Genomic DNA, 20,469 nt, shown 5'->3' on the forward strand with positions numbered 1-20,469 from the left:
ATTTCAGTTAAAATTTTTGATCTAGCATAAAAATCGTGGGCGTCACAGGTTTTCGCGGTTTGTGGGCGTTAGAGTGGGCGTGGCATATTCGCGTAACAAACTTGCGCTGCGTATAAGGCTACGGAATCTAAATCTGAAATCCGAATTCTCTCTTTGATAGTTTCCGAGATATCCACATTCGTATTTACGATTTTTTTAAGTTTGTGGGTCAATCGATAGGTATTGATGAGAACATTACATTTCAGTTAAAATTCTTATTCTAGCATCAAAACTGTAGGAGCCACAGTTTTGGGCGGCTTGTGGGCGTTAGAGTGGGCGTGGCACTCTACTGAAACAAACTTGCGCTGCGTAAGAAGCTCAGGAATCTGCACGCCAAATCTCAATAGCCTAGCTCCCATAGTTTCCGAGATCTCAGCGTTCATCCGGACAGACAGGCAGACGGACAGTTTGTGGGCGTTAGAGTGGGCGTGGCACTCTACTGAAACAATCTTGCGCTGCGTAAGAAGCTCAGGAATTTGCACGCCAAATCTCAATAGCCTAGCTCCCATAGTTTCCGAGATCTCAGCCTTCATCCGGACAGACAGACAGACGGACAGACGGACATGGCTAAATCGACTCGGCTAGTGATCCTGATCAAGAATATATATACTTTATGGGGTCGGAAACGCTTCCTTCTGCTGTTACATACTTTCCGACGAATCTAGTATACCCTTTTACTCTACGAGTAACGGGTATAATAACAAGGAAGAACGCTATAGTCGAACACCTCGACTATCAGATACCCGTTACTCAGCTAAATAGAGATATGCAAGTAGCAAAGCGAGATTAAAATGCGCAACCTACCGGCGGTATACCGATTTAAGGGTTATGGGCGTTAGAGTGGGCGTGGCAAATTTTTGGACCCATCGATAGGTATTGACGAGACCAACACATTTCAGTTAAAATTTTTGATCTAGCATAAAAATCGTGGGCGTCACAGGTTTTTGCGGTTTGTGGGCGTTAGAGTGGGCGTGGCATATTCGCGTAACAAACTTGCGCTGCGTATAAGGCTACGGAATCTAAATCTGAAGTCCTAATATTTTATCTTTGATAGTTTCCAAGATATCCACATTCACTTTTACGATTTTGTGAAGTTTGTGGGCGGTTTATGGGCGTTAGGGTGGGCATGGCAGACTTCTTTTTGGGTCAATTGATAGGTATCGATGAGAACATTACATTTCAGTTACATTTTTTATTCTAGCATCAAAACTGTAGGAGCCACAGTTTTGGGCGGTTTGTGGGCGTTAGTGTGGGCGTGGCACTCTACTGAAACAAACTTGCACGCCAAATCTCAATAGCCTAGCTCCCATAGTTTCCGAGATCTCAGCGTTCATCCGGACAGACAGACAGTCGGACAGACAGACAGACGGACATGGCTAGATCGACTCGGCTAGTGATCCTGATCAAGAATATATATAATTTATGGGGTCGGAAACGCTTCCTTCTGCCTGTTACATACTTTCCGACGAATCTAGTATACCCTGGTTTGTGGGCGTTAGAGTGGGCGTGGCACTCTACTGAAACAAACTTGCGCTGCGTAAGAAGCTCAGGAATCTGCACGCCAAATCTCAATAGCCTAGCTCCCATAGTTTCCGAGATCTCAGCGTTCATCCGGACAGACAGACTGACGGACAGACGGACAGACGGACAGACGGACATGGCTAGATCGACTCGGCTAGTGATCCTGATCAAGAATATATATACTTTATGGGTTTGGAAGCGCTTCCTTCTGCCTGTTACATACTTTCCGACGAATTAGTATACCCTTTTACTCTACGAGTAACGGGTATAATAACAAGGAAGAACGCTATAGTCGAGTACCTCGACTATCAGATACCCGTTACTCAGCTAAAAAGAGATATGCAAGTAGCAAAGCGAGATTAAAATGCGCCACCTACCGGCGGTATACAGATTTAAGCGTTATGGGCGTTAGAGTGGGCGTGGCAAATTTTTTTTGGACCAATCGATAGGTATTGGCGATACCAATACATTTCAGTTAAAATTTTTGATCTAGCATAAAAATCGTGGGCGTCACAGGTTTTCGCGGTTTGTGGGCGTTAGAGTGGGCGTGGCATATTCGCGTAACAAACTTGCGCTGCGTAATCTAAATCTGAAATCCGAATTCTCTCTTTGATAGTTTCCGAGATATCCACATTCGTATTTACGATTTTTTTAAGTTTGTGGGTCAATCGATAGGTATTGATGAGAACATTACATTTCAGTTAAAATTCTTATTCTAGCATCAAAACTGTAGGAGCCACAGTTTTGGGCGGCTTGTGGGCGTTAGAGTGGGCGTGGCACTCTACTGAAACAAACTTGCGCTGCGTAAGAAGCTCAGGAATCTGCACGCCAAATCTCAATAGCCTAGCTCCCATAGTTTCCGAGATCTCAGCGTTCATCCGGACAGACAGGCAGACGGACAGTTTGTGGGCGTTAGAGTGGGCGTGGTACTCTACTGAAACAATCTTGCGCTGCGTAAGAAGCTCAGGAATCTGCACGCCAAATCTCAATAGCCTAGCTCCCATAGTTTCCGAGATCTCAGCCTTCATCCGGACAGACAGACAGACGGACAGACGGACATGGCTAAATCGACTCGGCTAGTGATCCTGATCAAGAATATATATACTTTATGGGGTCGGAAACGCTTCCTTCTGCTGTTACATACTTTCCGACGAATCTAGTACACCCTTTTACTCTACGAGTAACGGGTATAATAACAAGGAAGAAAGCTATAGTCGAACACCTCGACTATCAGATACCCGTTACTCAGCTAAATAGAGATATGCAAGTAGCAAAGCGAGATTAAAATGCGCAACCTACCGGCGGTATACCGATTTAAGGGTTATGGGCGTTAGAGTGGGCGTGGCAAATTTTTGGACCAATCGATAGGTATTGACGAGACCAACACATTTCAGTTAAAATTTTTGATCTAGCATAAAAATCGTGGGCGTCACAGGTTTTCGCGCTTTGTGGGCGTTAGAGTGGGCGTGGCATATTCGCGTAACAAACTTGCGCTGCGTATAAGGCTACGGAATCTAAATCTGAAGTCCTAATATTTTATCTTTGATAGTTTCCAAGATATCCACATTCACTTTTACGATTTTGTGAAGTTTGTGGGCGGTTTATGGGCGTTAGGGTGGGCATGGCAGACTTCTTTTTGGGTCAATTGATAGGTATTGATGAGAACATTACATTTCAGTTAAAATTTTTATTCTAGCATCAAAACTGTAGGAGCCACAGTTTTGGGCGGTTTGTGGGCGTTAGAGTGGGCGTGGCACTCTACTGAAACAAACTTGCACGCCAAATCTCAATAGCCTAGCTCCCATAGTTTCCGAGATCTCAGCGTTCATCCGGACAGACAGACAGACGGACAGACAGACAGACGGACATGGCTAGATCGACTCGGCATGTGATCCTGATCAAGAATATATATAATTTATGGGGTCGGAAACGCTTCCTTCTGCCTGTTACATACTTTCCGACGTGGCATATTCGCGTAACAAACTTGCGCTGCGTATAAGGCTACGGAATCTAAAGCTGAAATCCCAATTCTCTATCTTTGATAGTTTCCGAAGTATACACATTACTATTTACGATTTTTTGAAGTTTGTGGGCGGTTTATGGGCGTTAGGGTGGGCGTGGTCAACCGATAGGTATTGATGAGAACATTACATTACAGTTAAAATTTTTATTCTAGCATCAAAACTGTAGGATCCACAGTTTTGGGCGGATTGTGGGCGTTAGAGTGGGCGTGGCACTCTACTGAAACAAACTTGCGCTGCGTTAGAAGCTCAGGAATCTGCACGCCAAATCTCAATAGCCTAGCTCCCATAGTTTCCGAGATCTCAGCGTTCATACGGACAGACAGACAGACGGGCAGACAGACAGACGGACATGGCTAGATCGACTCGGGTAGTGATCCTGATCATAATTTATGGGGTCGGAAACGCTTCCTTCTGCCTGTTACATACTTTCCGACGAATCTAGTGTACCCTGGTTTGTGAGCGTTAGAGTGGGCGTGGCACTCTACTGAAACAAACTTGCGCTGCGTAAGAAGCTCAGGAATCTGCACGCCAAATCTCAATAGCCAAGCTCCCATAGTTTCCGAGATCTCAGCGTTCATCCGGACAGACAGGCTGACGGACAGACAGACAGACAGACATGGCTAGATCGACTCGGCTAGTGATACTTTCCGACGAATCTAGTATACCCTGGTTTGTGGGCGTTAGAGTGGGCGTGGCACTCTACTAAAACAAACTTGCGCTGCGTAAGAAGCTCAAGAATTTGCATGCCAAATCTCAATAGCCTATCTCCCATAGTTTCCGAGATCTCAGCGTTCATCCGGACAGACAGACAGACGGACAGACGGACATGGCTGGATCGACTCGGCTAGTTATCCTGATCAAGAATATATATACTTTATGGGTTCGGAAGCGCTTCCTTCTGCCTGTTACATACTTTCCGACAAATCTAGTATACCCTTTTACTCTACGAGTAACGGGTATAATAACAAGGAAGAACGCTATAGTCGAGTACCTCGACTATCAGATACCCGTTACTCAGCTAAATAGAGATATGCAAGTAGCAAAGCGAGATTAAAATGCGCCACCTACCGGCGGTATACAGATTTAAGCGTTATGGGCGTTAGAGTGGGCGTGGCAAATTTTTTTTTGGACCAATTGATAGGTATTGGCAATACCAATACATTTCAGTTAAAATTTTTGATCTAGCATAAAAATCGTGGGCGTCACAGGTTTTCGCAGTTTGTGGGCGTTAGAGTGGGCGTGGCATATTCGCGTAACAAACTTGCGCTGCGTATAAGGCTACGGAATCTAAATCTGAAATCCGAATTCTCTCTTTGATAGTTTCCGAGATATCCACATTCGTATTTACGATTTTTCTAAGTTTGTGGGTCAATCGATAGGTATTGATGAGAACATTACATTTCAGTTAAAATTCTTATTCTAGCATCAAAACTGTAGGAGCCACAGTTTTGGGCGGCTTGTGGGCGTTAGAGTGGGCGTGGCACTCTACTGAAACAAACTTGCGCTGCGTAAGAAGCTCAGAAATCTGCACGCCAAATCTCAAAAGCCTAGCTCCCATAGTTTCCGAGATCTCAGCGTTCATCCGGACAGACAGGCAGACGGACAGTTTGTGGGCGTTAGAGTGGGCGTGGCACTCTACTGAAACAATCTTGCGCTGCGTAAGAAGCTCAGGAATCTGCACGCCAAATCTCAATAGCCTAGCTCCCATAGTTTCCGAGATCTCAGCCTTCATCCGGACAGACAGACAGACGGACAGACGGACATGGCTAAATCGACTCGGCTAGTGATCCTGATCAAGAATATATATACTTTATGGGGTCGGAAACGCTTCCTTCTGCCTGTTACATACTTTCCGACGAATCTAGTATACCCTTTTACTCTACGAGTAACGGGTATAATAACAAGGAAGAACGCTATAGTCGAGTACCTCGACTATCAGATACCCGTTACTCAGCTAAATAGAGATATGCAAGTAGCAAAGCGAGATTAAAATGCGCAACCTACCGGCGGTATACAGATTTAAGGGTAATGGGCGTTAGAGTGGGCGTGGCAAATTTTTTTTTGGACCACTCGATAGGTATTGACGAGACCAACACATTTCAGTTAAAATGTTTGATCTAGCATAAAAATCGTGGGCGTCACAGGTTTTTGCGGTTTGTGGGCGTTAGAGTGGGCGTGGCATATTCGCGTAACAAACTTGCGCTGCGTATAAGGCTACGGAATCTAGATCTGAAGTCCTAATATTTTATCTTTGATAGTTTCCAAGATATCCACATTCACTTTTACGATTTTGTGAAGTTTGTGGGCGGTTTATGGGCGTTAGGGTGGGCATGGCAGACTTCTTTTTAGGTCAATTGATAGGTATTGATGAGAACATTACATTTCAGTTAAATTTTTTATTCTAGCATCAAAACTGTAGGAGCCACAGTTTTGGGCGGTTTGTGGGCGTTAGTGTGGGCGTGGCACTCTACTGAAACAAACTTGCACGCCAAATCTCAATAGCCTAGCTCCCATAGTTTCCGAGATCTCAGCGTTCATCCGGACAGACAGACAGACGGACAGACAGACAGACGGACATGGCTAGATCGACTCGGCTAGTGATCCTGATCAAGAATATATATAATTTATGGGGTCGGAAACGCTTCCTTCTGCCTGTTACATACTTTCCGACGAATCTAGTATACCCTGGTTTGTGGGCGTTAGAGTGGGCGTGGCACTCTACTGAAACAAACTTGCGCTGCGTAAGAAGCTCAGGAATCTGCACGCCAAATCTCAATAGCCTAGCTCCCATAGTTTCCGAGATCTCAGCGTTCATCCGGACAGACAGACTGACGGACAGACGGACAGACGGACAGACGGACATGGCTAGATCGACTCGGCTAGTGATCCTGATCAAGAATATATATACTTTATGGGTTTGGAAGCGCTTCCTTCTGCCTGTTACATACTTTCCGACGAATCTAGTATACCCTTTTACTCTACGAGTAACGGGTATAATAACAAGGAAGAACGCTATAGTCGAGTACCTCGACTATCAGATACCCGTTACTCAGCTAAATAGAGATATGCAAGTAGCAAAGCGAGATTAAAATGCGCCACCTACCGGCGGTATACAGATTTAAGCGTTATGGGCGTTAGAGTGGGCGTGGCAAATTTTTTTTGGACCAATCGATAGGTATTGACGATACCAATACATTTCAGTTAAAATTTTTTATCTAGCATAAAAATTGTGGGCGTCACAGGCTTTCGCTGTTTGTGGGCGTGGCATATTCGCGTAACAAACTTGCGCTGCGTATAAGGCTACGGAATCTAAATCTGAAATCCCAATTCTCTATCTTTGATAGTTTCCGAGATATCCACATTTATATTTACGATTTTTTGAAGTTTGTGGGCGGTTTATGGGCGTTAGGGTGGGCGTGGGAAACTTTTTTTTGGGTCAATCGATAGGTATTGATGAGAACATTACATTTAAGTTAAAGTTTTTATTCTAGCATCAAAACTGTAGGAGCCACACTTTTGAGCGCTTTGTGGGCGTTAGAGTGGGCGTGGCACTCTACTGAAACAAACTTGCGCTGCGTAAGAAGCTCAAGAATCTGCATGCCAAATCTCAATAGCCTAGCTCCCATAGTTTCCGAGATCTCAGCGTTCATCCGGACAGACAGACAGACGGACAGACGGACATGGCTAGATCGACTCGGCTAGTGATCCTGATCAAGAATATATATACTTTATGGGTTCGGAAGCGCTTCCTTCCGCCTGTTACATACTTTCCGACGAATCTAGTATACCCTTTTACTTTACGAGTAACGGGTATAATAACAAGGAAGAACTCTATAGTCGATTACCTCGACTATCAGATACCCGTTACTCAGCTAAATAGAGATATGCAAGTAGCAAAGCGAGATTAAAATGCGCCACCTACCGGCGGTATACAGATTTAAGCGTTATGGGCGTTAGAGTGGGCGTGGCAAATTTTTTTTTGGACCAATCGATAGGTATTGACGAGACCAATACATTTCAGTTAAAATTTTGTATCTAGCATAAAAATTGTGGGCGTCAGGTTTTCGCGGTTTGTGGGCGTGGCATATTCGCGTAACAAACTTGCGCTGCGTATAAGGCTACGGAATCTAAATCTGAAATCCCAATTCTCTATCTTTGATAGTTTCCGAGATATCCACATTTATATTTACGATTTTTTGAAGTTTGTGGGCGGTTTATGGGCGTTAGGGTGGGCGTGGGAAACTTTTTTTTGGGTCAATCGATAGGTATTGATGAGAACATTACATTTAAGTTAAAGTTTTTATTCTAGCATCAAAACTGTAGGAGCCACACTTTTGAGCGCTTTGTGGGCGTTAGAGTGGGCGTGGCACTCTACTGAAACAAACGTGCGCTGCGTAAGAAGCTCAAGAATATGCATGCCAAATCTCAATAGCCTAGCTCCCATAGTTTCCGAGATCTCAGCGTTCATCCGGACAGACAGACAGACGGACAGACGGACAGACGGACATGGCTGGATCGACTCGGCTAGTTATCCTGATCAAGAATATATATACTTTATGGGTTCGGAAGCGCTTCCTTCTGCCTGTTACATACTTTCCGACGAATCTAGTATACCCTTTTACTCTACGAGTAACGGGTATAATAACAAGGAAGAACGCTATAGTCGAGTACCTCGACTATCAGATACCCGTTACTCAGCTAAATAGAGATATGCAAGTAGCAAAGCGAGATTAAAATGCGCCACCTACCGGCGGTATACAGATTTAAGCGCTATGGGCGTTAGGGTGGGCGTGGCAAACTTTTTTTTGGGTCAATCGATAGGTATTGACGAGACCAATACATTTCAGTTAAAATTTTGTATCTAGCATACAAATTGTGGGCGTCAGGTTTTCGCGGTTTGTGGGCGTGGCATATTCGCGTAACAAACTTGCGCTGCGTATAAGGCTACGGAATCTAAATCTGAAATCCCAATACTCTATCTTCCTTCTGCCTGTTACATACTTTCCGACGAATCTAGTATACCCTTTTACTCTACGAGTAATGGGTATAATAACAAGGAAGAACGCTATAGTCGAGTACCTCGACTATCAGATACCCGTTACTCAGCTAAATAGAGATATGCAAGTAGCAAAGCGAGATTAAAATGCGCCACCTACCGGCGGTATACAGATTTAAGCGCTATGGGCGTTAGGGTGGGCGTGGCAAAAGAGTAAAAGGGTATACTAGATTCGTCGGAAAGTATGTAACAGGCAGAAGGAAGCGTTTCCGACCCCACAAAGTATATATATTCTTGATCAGGATCACTAGCGGAGTCGATCTAGCCATGTCCGTCTGTCCGTCTGTCTGTCCGTCCGGATGAACGCTGAGATCTCGGAAACTATGGGAGCTAGGCTATTGAGATTTGGCGTGCAGATTCCTGAGCTTCTTACGCAGCGCAAGTTTGTTTCGGCACACTGCCACGCCCATTCTAACGCCCACAAACCGCACAAAACTGTGGCTCCTACAGTTTTGATGCTAGAATAAAAATTTTAACTGAAATGTATTGTTCTCATCAATACCTATCGATTGACCCAAAAAAAGTTTGCCACGCCCACTTTAACGCCCACAAACCGCGAAAACCTGTGACGCCCACAATTTTCATGCTAGATAAAAAATTTTAACTGAAATGTATTGGTCTCGTCAATACCTATCGATTGGTCCAAAAAAAAATTTGCCACGCCCACTCTAACGCCCATAACGCTTAAATCTGTATACCGCCGGTAGGTGGCGCATTTTAATCTCGCTTTGCTGCTTGCATATCTCCATATAGCTGAGTAACGGGTATCTGATAGTCGAGGTACTCGACTATCGGTTTGTGGGCGTGGCATATTCGCGTAACAAACTTGCGCTGCGTATAAGGCTACGGAATCTAAATCTGAAATCCCAATTCTCTATCTTTGATAGTTTCCGAGATATCCACATTCATATTTACGATTTTTTGAAGTTTGTGGGCGGTTTATGGGCGTTAGGGTGGGCGTGTCAAACTTTTTTTTGGGTCAATCGATAGGTATTGATGAGAACATTACATTTCAGTTAAAATTTTTATTCTAGCATCAAAACTGTAGGAGCCACAGTTTTGAGCTTTTTGTGGGCGTTAGAGTGGGCGTGGCACTCTACTGAAACAAACTTGCGCTGCGTAAGAAGCTCAAGAATCTGCATGCCAAATCTCAATAGCCTAGCTCCCATAGTTTCCGAGATCTCAGCGTTCATCCGGACAGACAGACAGACGGACAGACGGACAGACGGACATGTCTGGATCGACTCGGCTAGTCATCCTGATCAAGAATATATATACTTTATGGGTTCGGAAGCGCTTCCTTCTGCCTGTTACATACTTTCCGACGAATCTAGTATACCCTTTTACTCTACGAGTAACGGGTATAATAACAATACAAGGGAGAACGCTATAGTCGAGTACCTCGACTATCAGATTCCCGTTACTCAGCTAAATAGAGATAAGCAAGTAGGAAAGCGAGATTAAAATGCGCCACCTACCGGCGGTATACAGATTTAAGCGTTATGGGCGTTAGAGTGGCCGTGGCAAATTTTTTTTGGACCAATCGATAGGTTTGACGAGACCAATACATTTCAGTTTAAATTTTTTATCTAGCATAAAAATTGTGCGCGTCACAGGTTTTCGCGGTTTGTGGGCGTTAGGGTGGGCGTGGCATATTCGCGTAACAAATTTGCGCTGCGTATAAGGCTACGGGTCAATCGATAGGTATTGATGAGAACATTACATTTCAGTTAAAATTTTTATTCTAGCATCAAAACTGTAGGAGCCACAGTTTTGAGCTTTTTGTGGGCGGTAGAGTGGGCGTGGCACTCTACTGAAACAAACTTGCGCTGCGTAAGAAGCTCAAGAATCTGCATGCCAAATCTCAATAGCCTAGCTCCCATAGTTTCCGAGATCTCAGCGTTCATCCGGACAGACAGACAGACGGACAGACGGACAGACGGACATGGCTGGATCGACTCGGCTAGTTATCCTGATCAAGAATATATATACTTTATGGGTTCGGAAGCGCTTCCTTCTGCCTGTTACATACTTTCCGACGAATCTAGTATACCCTTTTACTCTACGAGTAACGGGTATAATAACAAGGAAGAACGCTATAGTCGAGTACCTCGACTATCAGATACCCGTTACTCAGCTAAATAGAGATATGCAAGTAGCAAAGCGAGATTAAAATGCGCCACCTACCGGCGGTATACAGATTTAAGCGTTATGGGCGTTAGAGTGGGCGTGGCAAATTTTTTTTTGGACCTATCGATAGGTATTGACGAGACCAATACATTTCAGTTAAAATTTTGTATCTAGCATACAAATTGTGGGCGTCAGGTTTTCGCGGTTTGTGGGCGTGGCATATTCGCGTAACAAACTTGCGCTGCGTATAAGGCTACGGAATCTAAATCTGAAATCCCAATACTCTATCTTTGATAGTTTCCGAGATATCCACATTTATATTTACGATTTTTTGAAGTTTGTGGGCGGTTTATGGGCGTTAGGGTGGGCGTGGGAAACTTTTTTTTGGGTCAATCGATAGGTATTGATGAGAACATTACATTTAAGTTAAAATTTTTATTCTAGAATCAAAACTGTAGGAGCCACACTTTTGAGCGCTTTGTGGGCGTTAGAGTGGGCGTGGCACTCTACTGAAACAAACTTGCGCTGCGTAAGAAGCTCAAGAATCTGCATGCCAAATCTCAATAGCCTAGCTCCCATAGTTTCCGAGATCTCAGCGTTCATCCGGACAGACAGACAGACGGACAGACGGACAGACGGACATGGCTGGATCGACTCGGCTAGTTATCCTGATCAAGAATATATATACTTTATGGGTTCGCAAGCGCTTCCTTCTGCCTGTTACATACTTTCCGACGAATCTAGTATACCCTTTTACTCTACGAGTAATGGGTATAATAACAAGGAAGAACGCTATAGTCGAGTACCTCGACTATCAGATACCCGTTACTCAGCTAAATAGAGATATGCAAGTAGCAAAGCGAGATTAAAATGCGCCACCTACCGGCGGTATACAGATTTAAGCGCTATGGGCGTTAGGGTGGGCGTGGCAAACTTTTTTTTGGGTCAATCGATAGGTATTGATGAGAACATTACATTTCAGTTAAAATTTTTATTCTAGCATCAAAACTGTAGGAGCCACAGTTTTGAGCGGTTTGTGGGCGTTAGAGTGGGCGTGGCACTCTACTGAAACAAACTTGCGCTGCGTAAGAAGCTCAAGAATCTTCATGCCAAATCTCAATAGCCCAGCTCCCATAGTTTCCGAGATCTCAGCGTTCATCCGGACAGCCAGACAGACGGACAGACGGACATGGCTGGATCGACTCGGCTAGTTCTCCTTATCAATAATATATATACTTTATGGGTTCGGAAGCGCTTCCTTCTGCCTGTTACATACTTTCCGACGAATCTAGTATACCCTTTTACTCTACGAGTAACGGGTATAATAACAAGGAAGAACGCTATAGTCGAGTACCTCGACTATCAGATACCTGTTACTCAGCTAAATAGAGATATGCAAGTAGCAAAGCGAGATTAAAATGCGCCACCTACCGGCGGTATACAGATTTAAGCGTTATGGGCGTTAGAGTGGGCGTGGCAAATTTTATTTTGGACCACTCGATAGGTATTGACGATACCAATACATTTCAGTTAAAATTTTTTATCTAGCATAAAAATTGTGGGCGTCACAGGCTTTCGCGGTTTGTGGGCGTTAGAGTGGGCGTGGCATATTTGCGTAACAAACTTGCGCTGCGTATAAGGCTACGGAATCTAAATCTGAAGTCCTAATTATACCCGTTCCTCGTAGAGTAAAAGGGTATACTAGATTCGTCGGAAAGTATGTAACAGGCAGAAGGAAGCGTTTCCGACCCCACAAAGTATATATATTCTTGATCAGGATCACTAGCGGAGTCGATCTAGCCATGTCCGTCTGTCCGTCTGTCTGTCCGTCCGGATGAACGCTGAGATCTCGGAAACTATGGGAGCTAGGCTATTGAGATTTGGCGTGCAGATTCCTGAGCTTCTTACGCAGCGCAAGTTTGTTTCGGCACACTGCCACGCCCATTCTAACGCCCACAAACCGCACAAAACTGTGGCTCCTACAGTTTTGATGCTAGAATAAAAATTTTAACTGAAATGTATTGTTCTCATCAATACCTATCGATTGACCCAAAAAAAGTTTGCCACGCCCACTTTAACGCCCACAAACCGCGAAAACCTGTGACGCCCACAATTTTCATGCTAGATAAAAAATTTTAACTGAAATGTATTGGTCTCGTCAATACCTATCGATTGGTCCAAAAAAAAATTTGCCACGCCCACTCTAACGCCCATAACGCTTAAATCTGTATACCGCCGGTAGGTGGCGCATTTTAATCTCGCTTTGCTGCTTGCATATCTCCATATAGCTGAGTAACGGGTATCTGATAGTCGAGGTACTCGACTATCGGTTTGTGGGCGTGGCATATTCGCGTAACAAACTTGCGCTGCGTATAAGGCTACGGAATCTAAATCTGAAATCCCAATTCTCTATCTTTGATAGTTTCCGAGATATCCACATTCATATTTACGATTTTTTGAAGTTTGTGGGCGGTTTATGGGCGTTAGGGTGGGCGTGTCAAACTTTTTTTTGGGTCAATCGATAGGTATTGATGAGAACATTACATTTCAGTTAAAATTTTTATTCTAGCATCAAAACTGTAGGAGCCACAGTTTTGAGCTTTTTGTGGGCGTTAGAGTGGGCGTGGCACTCTACTGAAACAAACTTGCGCTGCGTAAGAAGCTCAAGAATCTGCATGCCAAATCTCAATAGCCTAGCTCCCATAGTTTCCGAGATCTCAGCGTTCATCCGGACAGACAGACAGACGGACAGACGGACAGACGGACATGTCTGGATCGACTCGGCTAGTCATCCTGATCAAGAATATATATACTTTATGGGTTCGGAAGCGCTTCCTTCTGCCTGTTACATACTTTCCGACGAATCTAGTATACCCTTTTACTCTACGAGTAACGGGTATAATAACAATACAAGGGAGAACGCTATAGTCGAGTACCTCGACTATCAGATACCCGTTACTCAGCTAAATGGAGATATGCAAGCCGCAAAGCGAGATTAAAATGCGCCACCTACCGCCGGTATACAGATTTAAGCGTTATGGGCGTTAGAGTGGGCGTGGCAAATTTTTTTTTGGACCACTCGATAGGTATTGACGATACCAATACATTTCAGTTAAAATTTTTTATCTAGCATAAAAATTGTGGGCGTCACAGGCTTTCGCGGTTTGTGGGCGTTAGAGTGGGCGTGGCATATTCGCGTAACAAACTTGCGCTGCGTATAAGGCTACGGAATCTAAATCTGAAGTCCTAATTTTCTATCTTTGATAGTTTCAAAGCTATCCACATTCATATTTACGTATTTTTGAAAATTGTGGGCGGTTTATGGGCGTTAGGGTGGGCGTGGGAAACTTTTTTTTGGGTCAATTGATAGGTATTGATGAGAACATTATATTTCAGTTAAAATTTTTATTCTAGCATCAAAACTGTAGGAGCCACAGTTTTGGGCGGTTTGTTGGCGTTAGAGTGGGCGTGGCACTCTACTGAAACAAACTTGCGCTGCGTAAGAAGCTCAGGAATCTGCATGCCAAATCTCAATAGCTCGCGGCTAGTTATCCTGATCAAGAATATATATACTTTATGGGTTCGGAAGCGCTTCCTTCTGCCTGTTACATACTTTCCGACGAATCTAGTATACTCTTTTACTCTACGAGTAACGGGTATAATAACAAGGAAGATCGCTATAGTCGAGTACCTCGACTATCAGATTCCCGTTACTCAGCTAAATAGAGATATGCAAGTAGGAAAGCGAGATTAAAATGCGCCACCTACCGGCGGTATACAGATTTAAGCGTTATGGGCGTTAGAGTGGCCGTGGCAAATTTTTTTTGGACCAATCGATAGGTTTGACGAGACCAATACATTTCAGTTTAAATTTTTTATCTAGCATAAAAATTGTGCGCGTCACAGGTTTTCGCGGTTTGTGGGCGTTAGGGTGGGCGTGGCATATTCGCGTAACAAATTTGCGCTGCGTATAAGGCTACGGAATCAAAATCTGAAATCCCAATTCTCTATCTTTGATAGTTTCCAAGCTATCCACATTCATATTTACGATTTTTTGAAGTTTGTGGGCGGTTTATGGGCGTTAGGGTGGGCGTGGCAAACTTTTTTTTGGGTCAATCGATAGGTATTGATGAGAACATTACATTTCAGTTAAAATTTTTATTCTAGCATCAAAACTGTAGGAGCCACAGTTTTGGGCGGTTTGTTGGCGTTAGAGTGGGCGTGGCACTCTACTGAAACAAACTTGCGCTGCGTAAGAAGCTCAAGAATCTGCATGCCAAATCTCAATAGCCTAGCTCCCATAGTTTCCGAGATCTCAGCGTTATACGGACAGACAGACAGACGGACAGACGGACATGGCTAGATCGACTCGGCTAGTGATCCTGATCAAGAATATATATACCTTATGGGTTCGGAAGCGCTTCCTTCAGTTCGGCCAGCAGGCGATGGGGGCAGTTACCTCCCAACGTAAGACATCCTAATCAGCAATTGTGAAGGTACAGCCATCCGGCTCTGACTCCAGCGAGGGATCCCCGATCTCCACATACGAGAACCAAGTCAAGGCCCCCTCCTCCGCCGCACTACCGAGCGGGCTTCAGCAGGTGCGACCAGCAGCAACTATATTCCTCCCGCGTTTACGGGAGGCTATTACAAGCAGCAGCCTCCAGCGGCGCATCCTCACGCGTGGGTGCTAACGCGTCCCCCCGCACCTACGGGAGGCAACCACAAGCTACTGGCCGCCACTCAACTATAACGGGCGCTCCCAGAAGCGACCGCTTCCTCCGCGCCTACAAGCGGGCATCTCCGAGAAGACCAGCGTTTCACCAGTGTGGCTGAAGAGGACCACCCTTGGCCACACACACATATAACATATTGTTTCTCCCGCACATACGTGTGAGCTAATCGAAGAAGACCACCCTTGACAGTGCGGCCATCGAGGACCACCTCAGGCCGCGCCCATCAACCAGATTAATTTGCATGTGTCCCTTTTATTGCGGTCAGGTAATTGACAGGTGCGCGTGTTCGGGAAGCTCTTGCTTGAATCCCTTTTATGACATGTTTATGACCCATTTGTGGAACGGAGAGAATCATAGACAATTTACCAGTTACACGTTCTGGGGCGGAAACAAAAATGTGTATTTGAAAATATTCCACATTTGAGAATCATTAACTTGTGAGATTTATTTTATTGGGGTTCTTTTGATTTCTAAATTAGTTTTACAATCATAGGAAACATTATTCCCCAACATGATCGGACATGTTCCTCTAAGATAACCATCTTTGAATACTTTGGGTGTGCGACCTGTGATAATGAGGCAAAAGGGTACGTGATCACACCTTTTCCGAACATGGATATGTCCTCTAAGATAACAACATTTCGATACTGTGGTTGTGGGACCTTTCTCACGTAGACGATTTTCTTCTGACTATTTATTGCACATAATGAGGGGAAGGATACATGATCAATATTGTCACATGGGGATGTGGGGGCGATGGGGGCAATTAATTTTACTCCTTATAGACATGATCGTGACATTTTTCTGACTTCAAAGCCCATTATTCAGCGCTATGTCTCGCGAGGACGACCCTATCTTAATATTTAATCTTAAAAATAGATATGATGCAATATCATTAAATATTAATAATTGGGAAACTCTATTGATAAATCTAAAAAATTTTAAGATATATTATGAATATTATTTAAATGCGATTAATGATTAAGTTTCTGAAATAAATAATTTTGAAAATATACAAATAAGAATTATGTATTATTCATGGGATACTATCACAAAAACATTATTATCTCTGTTGGCTTTATAATTTTTAATAATTTAATTCTAAGAATAAAATTAACTCCAAAAACAGTTTTTCAAATTTTTTAAAATTGATTAGAAGAAAAGAGACGGAAATATATTGTGCATTACAGATACCTTGAGAGTCAGTTCTATGAGGTTGAAAACCAGTGTCTGAATGGAAGCTGTGAAATCAATAAATTAGAAAATTAAACTGCAAATACTAAACTCTTCTCCAGGGATTGAAGATAGTAAATTGAATTGTAGGTAAGTCTTGTCTTTTTAGAGTCTGATATCTTTAACTAGTTACATGTTATGATTTAATATATGGGATTTCGGGTGCTCAATAATCCCATAAAATGATAAAAGTTTAACAACCTACTGCTAGGAAAAGATCAGAAATATAACGAAAATAAAGTAGAGGATGCCATTAAAGAGGGAGGTCAGAACCAGTTTAAAAATTGTGTACATTGCTTAGAAAGGAAAAGAGAAAATCAAAAGAAATGTACAGTTTAGGTAGCTGGGGCAGCCATTGGAAAAGTCAAATCTGTTACAGTGGTGGTTGTGGCTAGGGGTTGAAGCATGCAATACAATTCTAAACCTGATGGATAAAAGGATGTTAGTTAGAGAAGGATGGAAATATCTTAAATATGAATTACAAGTATCCATCTATGTTGCGGAGGTTGGTCGGGGTTGACAAACCATCATTATTAAATATGAGGAACATACATTTCACCGGTGGGGAATAAGAGGGATCCAAAAGATCAATTTTATGAGAGAAGACTAATACTGTTTTTGGTAAATTAAATAGACACATGAAAACTTATTACTCAATTAGTTAGTTAGAGAATAGTTAGAGAGTTAGTTAGTTAGAGAATATCATACAACTAGATTTATCAAGCATTTTGATGGAAAAATCAAAGCATTGAATTAATATATATTTTTTTATTATCCAAATAGAAGAAATTTCGTATTTGGTCAAGGGATAATATTCCATGAATTTTTCCATTACCTTGACCTTTGCGCCTGCATCAAGGCATTTTAGCAATCCTTTGTAACAACTATTTGTGTTGTTGGTAACAGTTATAAATTGTTCGCAAATAAAAAATACTTTCCTAATTATATATTTTATGACCTCTTTTATGAAGGGATAATATTCCATGAATTTTTTCCAATACCTTGACCTTTGCGCCTGCGTCGAGGCATTTAAGCAATTCTTTGTAACAACTATTTGTGTTGTTGGTAACATTTATAAATTGTTCGCAATTAAAAATACTTTCCTAATTATATATTTTATGACTTTGTAACATAACTATTTGCGTTGTTGGTAACAGTTATAAATGGTTCGCAAATAAAAAATACTTTCCTAATTATATTTTTATGATCATTTTTATGACCTTTGCGCCTGCGTCGATGCATTTTAGCAATCCTTTACACCACCACCTATGTTTATTGTAGGTAACCAAATTGACTTTGGGGTTATGGTACGGTTAGCAATGGGTGGTTTTCTTAATGGGATTTAAATTATCGGTGACAAATTTATAAGTGAAAGTCACAGACATTTTTGGACAAAGGATACAATTGGTCATTTAAGTGTGGGTATACAAATTAATCTGGTTGATGGGCGCGGCCTGAGGTGGTCCTCGATGGCCGCACTGTCAAGGGTGGTCTTCTTCGATGAGCTCACACGTATGTGCGGGAGAAACAATATGTTATATGTGTGTGTGGCCAAGGGTGGTCCTCTTCAGCCACACTGGTGAAACGCTGGTCTTCTCGGAGATGCCCGCTTGTAGGCGCGGAGGAAGCGGTCGCTTCTGGGACCGCCCGTTATAGTTGAGTGGCGGCCAGTAGCTTGTGGTTGCCTCCCGTAGGTGCGGGGGATGCGTTAGCACCCACGCGTGAGGATGAGCCGCTGGAGGCTGCTGCTTGTAATAGCCTCCCGTAAACGCGGGAGGAATATAGTTGCTGCTGGTCGCACCTGCTGAAGCCCGCTCGGTAGTGCAGTGGAGGAGGGGGCCTTGACTTGGTTCTCGTATGTGGAGATCGGGGATCCCTCGCTGGAGTCAGAGCCGGATGGCTGTACCTTCACAATTGCTGATTAGGATGACTTACGTTGGGAGGTAACTGCCCCCTTCGCCTGCTGGCCTAGAGACTCAGTCAGTGCAAAATAATAAGAGATTTAACGGCGGTTGCCGGAGTTTTGCAATGCTATAGAACTTGTGTTCTTTATTCGTATAGAGCTTGAAGCGAACTAAACTTAAAGTTGACAAAAATGAAACTCATAGCGGCCACGCAAATATGCTGTGTTTGCCGGCTGTGCACGAGCATCCGGCCAAATGCCGGTTCCACAATCTTCTCTTCACACAATGGTGAGAGTTTGTTGCCTAGCCGCCTGTTGGATTTTACAAGGACTTTTTCACCAACTTTGAACACCCTGTTCTGTCGGGCAGCATTTTCCCTGTTCCTGAGCTTGTCCTGGGCGATTTTTATCTTATCCTGAATCTCATACTATGGTTGATCCGACAGTGTTTGAATTACGTCGGCTGGCCTCTTGTCGATGACCGAATGGATAGATTTATTGTATCTGGCTGTGGCCAGCAAGATTAGCTCGACGGTGTCACTGATTCCTTTATCAATTTTATGGCATCTAGCAAGCTCTATTAGAGTGCTGTGGAAACGTTCCACTTGTCCGTTTGAGACACTGTGAAGGGGCGGTGCATTCGAGATGCTCACGCCGAAAAGGGTTTCCAGCATGGACAAAATGGTGTGCGAATTCAACGATGGTTCGTTGTCACAATATATGACCTTGGCTTTCGGGAAAACATTCAAGAGTTGTAGCAGTGCTGGTTTAATGTCCTCTATGGTTCTAGAGGGAATTGGCTGGACCATCGCAAATTTTGAGAATTTTTCAATGGATGTAAGAAAATATTTTTTATCCGTTGAGAAGATGTCTATGTGTAATATTTCCCCAACCTGAGACGGGATTGGTGTTTCCCCAAGCTCCTGCTTTTTGGGATGCCTGTCATATTTAGCTTTAGCACATGTTTTGCAGTTAGCGACGATTTCGCTAGCTAGCTTGGCCATTTTCGGGAAATAGTACTCGGAGAGTACCTGCTTTACATTTTCTTGGCCTGACCTGTGAGCCCTGTTGTGTTCAGTGGACAGAATTTCCCGTCTCTACGGGACTGCAAAAATGTCCGTTACACGATTTTTACAATACCAACATTTTGTGGCTGGAAATTGGCGTACCAGTTGGTCCTGTATCATTGCGAGTGTGTGCAAATCGCAATGGATGACGTTTACGCCCTTAGGAACAATTAAATCTGCGAGATCATTGAGTAATGACTCTTTGCAGGAGAAGCTGATCGCATGCCGTCTCTTGTTTACAAAGAGGACAAAGTTGCGTTTTTGCGGAAAGCGAGCTTCCTCCAGAGTTATCTGGTTTTGGAAGCAATTCAAGGACTTATCCGTTGCCTCAATTGTGTGGGTCAGTGACAGCTCACTGTTAATCGTGGCCGCACTTGAAAAAGCTTCTGCCTCTCCCAGAACGTTAAGTTGCTGTCTTGAGAGGGCATCCGCAACGAGGTTTTCCTTGCCGGGCTTGTAAAAAATTTTGGCGCCGGACTCGTCGATGCGAGCTTTCCACCGTTTGATCTTTGCATTCGGATTGGATTCCGATACCGCGAAGGTCAGTGGTTGATGGTCAGTAAAGATGTTGATATCTTTCACTGCATATAGATAGTGACGTAATTTGGCCAATGCCCAAACTATTGCCAGCAGCTCCCTTTCATTGGTGGCATAATTGATCTCTCTGTCCTTTAGGGTTCTCGAGATCATGGTAATGGGCCGTCCCTCTTGGGATAGGACTGCGCCAATGCCATAAGCTGAGGCATCTGTCGTTAGATCA

The 20,469-nt window shown here is 43.5% G+C and overlaps 1 pseudogene; it reads left to right on the forward strand.

The window, feature by feature from the left end:
• LOC139353725 (NADH-ubiquinone oxidoreductase chain 5-like) overlaps window positions 1–15,464 on the forward strand; it is a 58,713-nt pseudogene extending 43,249 nt beyond the window's left edge.
• The last annotated feature ends 5,005 nt before the right edge of the window (window positions 15,465–20,469 follow it).

This window comes from Drosophila suzukii, chromosome Y (genome assembly GCF_043229965.1).
Source record: "Drosophila suzukii chromosome Y, CBGP_Dsuzu_IsoJpt1.0, whole genome shotgun sequence".
Taxonomy (NCBI): Eukaryota; Metazoa; Arthropoda; class Insecta; order Diptera; family Drosophilidae; genus Drosophila; species Drosophila suzukii.